Source organism: Sinocyclocheilus grahami, unplaced genomic scaffold (genome assembly GCF_001515645.1).
Source record: "Sinocyclocheilus grahami isolate Dianchi unplaced genomic scaffold, SAMN03320097.WGS_v1.1 scaffold394.1, whole genome shotgun sequence".
NCBI classification, from domain to species: domain Eukaryota; kingdom Metazoa; phylum Chordata; class Actinopteri; order Cypriniformes; family Cyprinidae; genus Sinocyclocheilus; species Sinocyclocheilus grahami.
The window spans coordinates 637,429-647,900 of NW_015505573.1; positions in this window are offsets into that span (position 1 = coordinate 637,429).

The following is a 10,472-nucleotide window of genomic DNA, read 5'->3' on the forward strand; positions in this document are numbered from 1 at the left end:
AAGAGAGAGAAGGAGGGGGGGGGGGGGGGGGTTAGAAAAAGAATGCAAAAAAGGGGGTGTAATGAAAGAGAGGAGAAATCCCAGGCAAGCAGTAAATGGTCAAGTGCGATTTTCTTTTTTGGAATGGTATTCTAGTCCCTTCTTGGTACCTCAATAAAATAACACTGAAATACAATCTACATGCCAGAGGTTCTTTGGGCTACAAGAGAATAATTTCTTTAAGCAACAAGGCAGAAGATGAAAAGTCAATTTTGGGGACTTTTCATTCCTCCCTGAATACTGATGTTGCATGAAGCGGAAGAATGCAACTCTGTTATCACATATACAGTGGGTACGGAAAGTATTCAGACCCCCTTAAATTTTTCACTCTGTTTATGTAGTTAATAAAACCTTACTTGTATCACACTTGATGTGTTCATTGTTTACTCATAACCGGAGTCAATAATCATGCAGATTTATGTTACAAACTTATAGAATTGTACAGTAAGAAGGTTATTTCCTTTAACCAGGAAATTAACGTTCTTAGAATTGACAAGACGGTTGACCCTGAGTGGTCAGCTAAATATCTACAGTGGATCTAAAATATGAATAGTTAATTATAACTAGTTATGGTTAATTATTCATATTTCCCCATGAGTTAAATTCGCTACAGTATCCACTGTATATGTACCCAGCTGTCCAGCTTGTTAGTAAAGGCCTTCTGAAGCGACACGATGCATTTGTGTAAGAAAAATATCCATATATACAACTTTATAAACCGTAATCTCTAGCTTCCCCTAACCGTCAAACACTCGTTCATGAGAGAGTGCTCATTGTTAGTTCAAATAATGCATTATGTAGACATACTGAACTTGTAGTGTTACCATATCTATCTATCTATCTATCTATCTATCTATCTATCTATCTATCTATCTATCTATCTATCTATCTATCTATCTATATGTTTTTGTTTTGTCTTTTTGCTGCTTATTCAACTCACAAGATGAGCAGCATGTTGCATTATTACATAATGCTAGCAGTGCCAAGGCCATGAGTTTGATTCTCAAAGACTACATGTATAAGATGTGTTGCTTGAATGCATTGCAGAAACTTTTGCCATGTTAAAGGGATAGTTAAAAATGTTTAATTCACCTGCATGTCTTTCCAAACCTGTACGACTTCTGTGGAACAGAACAAAATAAGATATTTTGAAGAGCATTGGTAGCCAGTTTTCATCATACAGGTTTGGAACAACATACAGGCAATTAAACAATGACATAATTTTTTAATTTTTTGGTGAACTATCCCCTTAAGAGAAGGACACTGATTAGTTAAATCTTTTTTTTTGTCCAAATGGATGCCAAAACGAAGACTAGTATACTTACTTCCCTTGCCTGTATGTCCTGTCCTTGTTTTTCTCTGCTGGGCTGTCTAATCTGCTGTAGCTATTTAAAGGGGTCATATGATGTGATTTCATTTTTTCCTTTCTCTTTGGAGTGTTACAAGCTCTTGGTGCATAAAGAAGATCTGTAAATTTGCAAAGACTAAAGTCTCAAATCCAAAGAGATATTCTTTATAAAAGTTAAGAGTCAGCCACACCTGCCTAAAACGGCTTGTTTGAACACGCCCCCACATATCTACCTCACTATGTGGGAAGATTTGCATGACGCTGCTCAAATGTTCACGCAAAGAAAGAAGGCGTAACTTTTATTCTCGCTGTAGTATTGTTGCCGTCGTCGCCATGTCGTGAAGATGCTGTGTTTCGTTGTGAAAGCGAAACTACTTTGTTTGGTCTTCCAAAAGAGGACGATATCCGCTTCGTCATGCCTGGAGCTGATCCGTGCTGGTCGCTGATGAGATACATCAACTTAGTGCTGTGGATCGCCGGATCGGCTTTCACCGTTTTCACCGCGACTGCCATTCTCGACCCCGCCGCCTCAGCTCACTCTTACCCGGCTTCAGCTCACGCTAAGCCGGGGCTTTCGCTCATGCTAGGCCGCTGTGTTTTTTGTTGTAAAAGCGAAACTACTTTGTTTGGTCTTCCAAAAGAGGACGATATCCGCTTCGTCATGCCTAGAGCTTATCCGTGCTGGTCGCTGAGGGAATACATCAACTTAGTGCTGGCAGTTCTGACTCACGTAAGTACGTTTTCTTTTATAATTTGCCACTGATGATTTAAGCGCGAGTTTTGGGCAGTGTGGGGTAGCACTTGTTGTTTGTCATTTCTCTGATCACAAATGCAGACAAGGTTTTATGTTTACGCGGCACGATGCAATGCAACGCAACGCGTAAAAAGACAGTATATTTATCATTATAATCAGTAATTATGTCCCCACTGGATGCAACAAATGCCTCGTTTGTAATGGGTTTTAATGTTTTTGTGCCGTCGCTCCGGCTCGAACACGCCATCACAGTATGGTGAGGGGCGTAACATTTCCGTTTCACGCCTGAGGTATTCGGCCAATCACAACGCTCTGGATAGCTGGCAAATCAGAGCACACCTCGCTTTTTCAGACCGATGAGTTTTGTAAAAATCGACACGTTTCAAAAAGGCGGGGCATAGAGGAGAAACAATAGTGTACAGTATGTGGAAAATAATGTGTTTTTTAAACTTTAAACCGCATAAACACATTTCATTACACCAAATACACAAAATAATGTTATTTTTAGCAGCATCATATGACCCCTTTAAATAAGAACATCTGTGTGTACTCTCTCCCTATGGCACATTTGCAGTTTTATGGAAGGGACTTTGTCATCACTTAAAAAAGTAGTATAGACAAAATGTTATCTGAATAGGACAATATTCAGCTAATTAAACTACACAGGACAAATGTTGTGCAATGAAGCTGAACATATGTTATCATGTTATATCACTTGGTTCTGTTGGTCCTATGCTCAAACACACATTAACACTACATTCAGTGTGGAGTATGTTCAGATTGTGTGGAAGATACATAGAAGTTCGGGGACATTATCCCAAATTCATCTCTGCTTGTTTAGCAGCTGGTTTAGTTTGTCAAGGTCAAGCATTCCAAGTAGCTACATCTATTTATTGTGAGACAAAACAATTTATTTTTGTATGGTTGTTTCTGGAGAAAGCAGAATGAGAGCCGGCTCGCATTCCACAAGGTTGTAAATGTATCGGGTTACCATGAAACCAGGGTCTTGTTCGGCGTCCTGGGGTGTTACAAAGTATTTGTGAAATCTAGCTAACAAAATATATATTGTGTGTTGGAGTGGTCCAGACGCTACAGCATGTAATTAAAAGTAATCAAGTGTTTAAAAATAATTAGTCTCAAGTCTAGTCTTTTTATATCATAGATTAAAACATACTGTAAATACCACTGTAACACTCAATAAAATATAAGAGGTGGAGAAAAGAGAGAGAGAGAGAGAAAAAAAATCACATATCTTAGAAGTGTGAGATTAAATTTGCACCATCTGACATGTGTGATATAGAAGTTGGCTTAAAAGTAACTGTCTCCCTGAGGAGAGGGAGCCAATATCATTAAGATTTACACAGCAGGTGCTGTGGCTCACCTCTCCTCTCCCTAAGAGCACACTGCTCTAAATAAGATCTGTTTAAAACAGAGAGAGAGAAAATAGAGGAGACAGGAGAATGAATTCTGTATTACAAGTAGAAATGTGCTAATTTTTACAGAAGCTGTAAGGAGAATGTTAAACAGAAGTGACAAATTCCATTCAGACATAAAGGATTTCATTTCAAATCAGTATTTATAAAAGTGGATTTAGCCTTTCGTGTCAGTTTTTATGTCTATTTCATCAACAATAAACATGTTTATTTCAAATGACAGTGAGTTTACATTAACTATTAAAGGGATAGTGCACCCAAAACTGAAAATTCGGTCATCGTTTACTTGTGTTTTTCCAAACCTGTATGACTTTTGCCTTTGCCAAACACAAAGGAAGACATTTAGAAGATTTTTGTTCATACAGTGAAAGTCAATGGGCTTCAAAACAACACTGGGCCCCATTGACTGACTTTGTTTGGGAAAAAAAACTATTTGGGCTTTCATGTTCATACAGGTTTTGAACGACATAAAGGTGAGAAAATCATAAGAATTTTCATTTTTGGATGAACTATGCCTTTAACAATGTGCATTACGTATAATATAATGAGAGAGAATTTGAAACTCAGTGTAGGCTAGTGATATTAGAAAATGAGATAATGGGAAAATACAAATAATGCCTTGTGAAAAGAATGAGATTTGGTTCAAAAACATTGTATTGTACGAATCACAGAGGCAATACTAATTAAATCTTCATATAAGGGCAGATTTCTATGAAAGATCAATATAAAAATTGTTTAATCTCTCAAACAAAGGAAACCGTCAGTGCAGCTGGAAGCTATAACTCGTTGCAAAGAAATAAGACTGTTAATTTAGTCAGCAATAAAAACCAAAGGGCTTAGAGAAACTGATTTTTTCCAGGACATTAATCATGAAAATTTAATGGATATCAAATATTTAATACAGTGGAATGTACAACTTGTATTACTATGGCTCTCCTCAAATCGATCATGTCGGGAAAATCCATAATTAAAATTATGCTAGCGGGAGCAAATCATTAACATTCGGCTTTTCTCTTTCCTCTGGAAGAATGAAATGTACCAGCGCCTGTTGATGTATAGCCTATTACAGAAAAGGATAAATGATTACTCTCCTTATAAAAATGACTACTTAATTATATTGGAGTTATTGAAAGTGTGTAATATATCTTGAGATACTGAGAGCAACATTCTCTATAAAAAAAAGTTAATTATGATTGGGAGCTTGTCATAATGTTCTTACCAACCAAATTCAATTGTATTGTACTAAAAGGAGTAGCCACAGCATTTCTTTTTTGTGTGTGAAAACCCTCTTGTTTGAGTTGGGTTGCTTGCTTTTGACATCTTAAACTGGTTAAGCCTCTTATGCTTGCACAAGAACATTTCTAAAAAGTAATTAATTTGTCAACTTTTTAAAGGGCTGATAAATTAGAAACCTTTTGAAATTGTCTAGCCTTCACTTAGTTTTAATATCTCATGTAACCACTTCATCTTCCTGTATGCAGTATAGCCTCTTAGCAAATATCAAAAAGTATGTTTCAGCATTTTGCTGCTGTGCATATTTATTACAGGTGGGAAAGAGCACAAGAGCATGAAAGGAAAAGCAAGGTTAAATTCCCCTGGAGAGTTTCTTCCATTCTCTGCTCTTATGGTCTAACACAAGGGGCACCAGATGCTTCAGGTGTACCCTATGAAAGTACAGTATATTAGCAGCTGGCATGCTGATACCTGTGTACTGCACGAAGAGCCAAGATTGATTTATTTATTGGTATATATGTTTTGGCTGGAAAGAAGAGAAGAAACATTCATCTAAATTAATATTGTAAGAAGATAATTTTGGCATGGACTTCTAGCCATCTCAACAAGTAGAACTGAACACATCAATCAGAGCAGAGACACAGCTGAGATGATACAAGCCCTTAAGTAGAACGCTATAAGTAGTAATGACAGCTCATCATACAAAGAAAAGAATGAGCAGGACTCTTGACCCTGGGTAAGTAATAGCCCATAGATTTCCTTTTTTTTTAATTTAGTAAGTGTCGATCAAGCAAATCACACAGCATGTGTTACTGCAGTGTACACTGATTCTAAATGTTTTTGAAAGAAATCCCTTATGCTCACCAAGGCTGTATTTATTTGATCAAAATACAATAATACACTAATATTGTGAAATTACACAATAATGAAATTTTCTTTTTTAATATAGCGTATATTCAAATCAAATTTATCCTTGCGATGGCAAAGCTGAATTTTTATCAGCCATTACTCCATTGTTCAGTGTGTCATGATTCTTCAGAAATTATTTTAATATGCTGATTTGTTGCTCAAAAATATGCTTCAACAAACGATTATTTTGATAATCGATTAATCTAACCATTATTACAACGATTAATCGACCTATCGGCGGTCATTTCAGAGATTAATAAGTAGGCTTTGTTCTATTATTCAAATACTTGTCGACAAATTTTTTCATAATGTTAGCTAATCGTTTGAGACCAACTCAAACTTTTTTTTAAAATATTATCTGTGTTGAAAACAGTTGTGCTGCTTTATATTTTTGTGGAATCTGATACATTATTTTCAATCACTGGAACCCATTTCTCAACAATTTTCTATTAACCCATTTCTCTTAACACAGTAAGCATAATGGCAATGTGGGCTAAATTGTGGATTGTGAATCTTTTATCATTGCTTTGGCACAAAATGCATTAATTGATTACATCTTTCAAATTATATGAATTCTGTTCTCACTCAGACACAACCACCACCAAAATTCTATGTACCTACAGGCCAATTTGCTTGTTTACATACTTTTTTCTACAGTAATACCTTATAAAAATATATGAAATATACCGTTAGACTATTAGATGTAGCTGAACACCTACAGATAATTTTGTACTGTAATGTAAACATGGACCATGTAACATATGCAGCAGTGAATTCTAAACAATAAAGAGCTGTCTTGTTTAGAAAATAAATTTTACAGGGGAAAAAAAACACTGTATAATGCTACCTGCTGCTAGTGTTTTTTTAGGTCATGGTTTTGTGAGTGACAGAGTATGTTTGATCTGTCTTTGTTACACTGTTAGACATTACTGTAATTTCTACAGTTATTTACTGTATATCACCCAGTATAATACTGCAAATTCGCTTTACAGTAAATAACTGTGATACCCTTTGCATCATGGGAATTTTCTGTGACGTCAAACCCCACATACAGTGACTTACTGTTTTTTTTAATTGCTGTATACTACTGTATTTGCTGTAACAGCCTCTTTGGCGCCATTCTATTGAGGTTGCTTTATTTTCCTAATTTCTCACATTTGGATTGACAAGATTTGACTTACACCGTGTCTACAACGCCACAACAGCTTGGGACTGACTACACTGGATGTTACATCGCTTGTAATGATTGGAAAATACATTTGTCCTTCGTGTCAGAAACAGCGCGAGCGCTTGGAGTACATCTGTGCGTCAGAAATATACCGGGGCATCCCTTTACTGTCCGCATTCACTGTAGATAGTATAAGGGGTTCTATATTGTCTTTTGTCGAGTCGCGCCGTGCCGTGCCACTCGTGTCTGAGGAAGACACGGATCCAGTGCGGCAGCGACGGAGAGTGGAAGAGTTCCGGAGAACATCTGCGCTGTGTGTCGATGCACCTTACGAGAGAATAAGACCAGTAAGCCAGGTAAAAAAATATATGTACGTTTGTCTGTGTTTGTGTCAACATTTTTGCACACCAGTTTAACCTAGTAACATTTATCCATAGCGGTAACCAACTTTACTATGGTAAACTGCGCTGTCGTTTCAAACGACTTTTGTCAGCTTATTGAATTACCGAATTAAAATTACTTTTAACGAGCAACGCTTATCTTGTATTAACATTGTAACTAATGTGAAATTTTGTTCAGGTGTTAGTAGTTAATGTTGGCCAGTAGCCCTTTTGAGAAAATAAAATTGTATGTTAGCTAGTTTAAACAAGTTTTATGGCTAACGTTTGCTGCCTTTCTAGTTTTAGAATTAGTTTGTTATGGTTTTTAATGGAATTTAAGATTTACTGCATTTTTTGTATTTGTGTTTTAAAGGCAACTACAATGAAGCATCAAGAAAGACATGAGCAGGCCAGCCACCCTGATACTGATAATTCATGGTAAAAAACAACTGGTTTTAAGAGATTTGTGTATTCTCTATGGGGTTTGCCTTTTAAAAGTGTGCCATTTCTACTTGTTTTTCAGAAAAGACATTTCTGTCACTAACAAAGTGGATGGTGAGCAAAGGTGGTGGCTACATTTTGGAGCAGCACCTGGGTTTTGCTGATGGCTATGTATTCTTTGGCTGCTTATCTTTTTTCCCCATTATGTTTCTGTTGCCTAACGATTCTTTGTTAGGATAAATCCAGATGATACAAAATAATGCACTGCAAAATGTCCTAAGACAGGAGAAATGAAGATGCATTGTTCCAGCATTGGAAGACTGTATTTATAATTGTTATACATGCAATGTTTTAAAGAATTTTATATTTTGCAATTATTGTGTCTGTTTTAATTGAATGCCAGTAGTACCTATGTAGGGTAAAAATAATGAAATATAAATAATTAAAATTAATTAATTACAGTAGTATACTGATGAATTTTATTTTTTTACAGTAATTTACTGTAAAAAGTACAGTTTGCAACTGAAAACCAAATACAGTTTGCTATTGTACATTTTAATTACAGTAACTTACTGGCAACACTGTTTAAAAAACTCTTTGAAATGTCTAACAGTGTAGTGTTATGGAAGAATGATTTGATTCGAGACATTAAGTGTTTTGGTAGTTTTACTGCACTTTGGATGTACAATTTACTGCTGTGCCAAGCAGAAAGTTAGGAGAACATTGTGAATAATATTGATAAAGTGATAGTATTGAGAAATGTGTCTTAGTTATTGTTAAAACAATTGTAAATAACACCTGATCTATAAACTATAGATGTCCTTGGTTTCAAGTTCAGTAAAGATCTTATTTCATGCAATTGGTTTCAACACTATAAAAGTAGAGATGAATCTTTGAGAGCATTATTATAGTATAGTTCTTCACTGACTTTCAAGAAAACTAGCATCAGAAGGAGAAGAGGGATGCTGCCACCTTTAAACACCAGCAGTGTCACGGTGCGTGCGGGGAGATGAAGCGAGGACTCAATCGCTGGAGAAATGGTACTTTATTTTAGTCATAAAAAATGAAACAAAAACCAACTCAAACCACCCCGAGGGGGAAAAACAGACAGGCAGAGCTAAAGCTGCACACATGCAGACACGAAACACACACAATGAGAAATGACGGATCAGCACATGACGGCAGACACAAGGAGAATAAATAGGAACCAAACGAGGAGGCTAACGAGGGAGACACAGGTGGAGCAACTAAAACAATAACGAGGTAACAAGATGGGAGGGGCCAGACAATAGACAGGAGAGAGCACATGGCAACAGACAAACACAACACAAGCCATGTGCTCCCAGAACACAGTCATCTGGTGGCCCTCCTGGGCACACCGGCTGAAGACTGTGACAAGCAGTGCCTATGTGTCATCTCAATATAGGTGACTTCCATTAAAAATTCCCATGCAGCATTCCTCCTGCTTTAATGCAGTTCACCGCTGATAGGAACCACAACACTTCAAACTGAGCTCAAAGGAGAAGCATTGCAGGGCCATCTATGTTTTGTCCTTATGTGACTGATTTAAAATGCTTGTAACACCGTTCGTAGGTCGGGAAGAAGGAGGTGGGAACCGGCGAACATTTAAACAAAACTTTAATAATAAAACAAACACATAATAGCACGACAGCCCCTCGCGGAGTCCAGGCCTGGTCCTCTCTCGTCTTTCACTGTCGTCACTCCTCCTTTTATCCTTCCGGAGCTCCTCCGTGGGACTCGAGACTGGTGAGTGGCGCAGGTGTCGCGCATTAGAACGTACTCCACCGGCGTCGCTCCGTTCCCACGGCCCTCGGCCCCGCCCCTCTCGTCACAATGCTATTTTGTGTGTGTGTGTGTGTGTGTGTGTGTGTGTTTTAAGGTTCTAAAGCACTGGAACAGTTTCAGTTAGTGTCGTAAAAGAAACATTACTGGTAACAGAACTAGTGGCAGGTCTATTGCACTTGCATTGCAAGATGTAATACACAGATCCATTTTGACACATCAGATTTTTTTATTTTATGCATTTATTTGATTGATTTATTTATTTTTGTCCCGTGTATTGCTGTCACAACGTGAAACATCACAATTTTAGATTTAGTCCTGCATTTCAATATGGTCATCACTCCTGAAACTTAAAATTGTGAATGGGATATACTGTATATATAGAGCTCCCTTTATAATCAATAAAGCTTATATCACTTCAGTTCAGTTCAGAGTGAAAACTCCCATTACCAAAAAGAAAAGAAACCTTTCTATGCTGCACAATGAATCTCTAATGAACATTGTGTTTATATTGTGTTGGTTTTTGTGAAACAAATCAACAAAGCGCGCGAAGAAGTCTCGTTAAACAAACTCTGTTTTGTGTATTTGTCTGTTTACTGTATTGAGTCTGACTTAAAAACCTCTGATTAGCCATTGCGTTTGTACGCTCAACAAACCTGTCTGTGATTGGCTACAATGCTCAATGCTGCAAAAAAACACTTTAAAAATGGAATCTTTGACGCTTTTCACAGAGCACTCACACAAATATGGGAACATTTAAAAGGAGCTGCCTATCAGAGATACCAGACCCAGTATTTTGTACTATCAGTGCTGCGAAAGGGTGGGTATCATGATGTTTGTTTGTTGTTTATTTAAGTATCTACAGAAGTCCTGCTTCAAAAAATATTGAAGGTTAAGGTTAGTTCATGTTTGTGTGTATAAGCATCAAGACATTCATTTTCTCTTGTTTCTCTTGCTGCCTGCT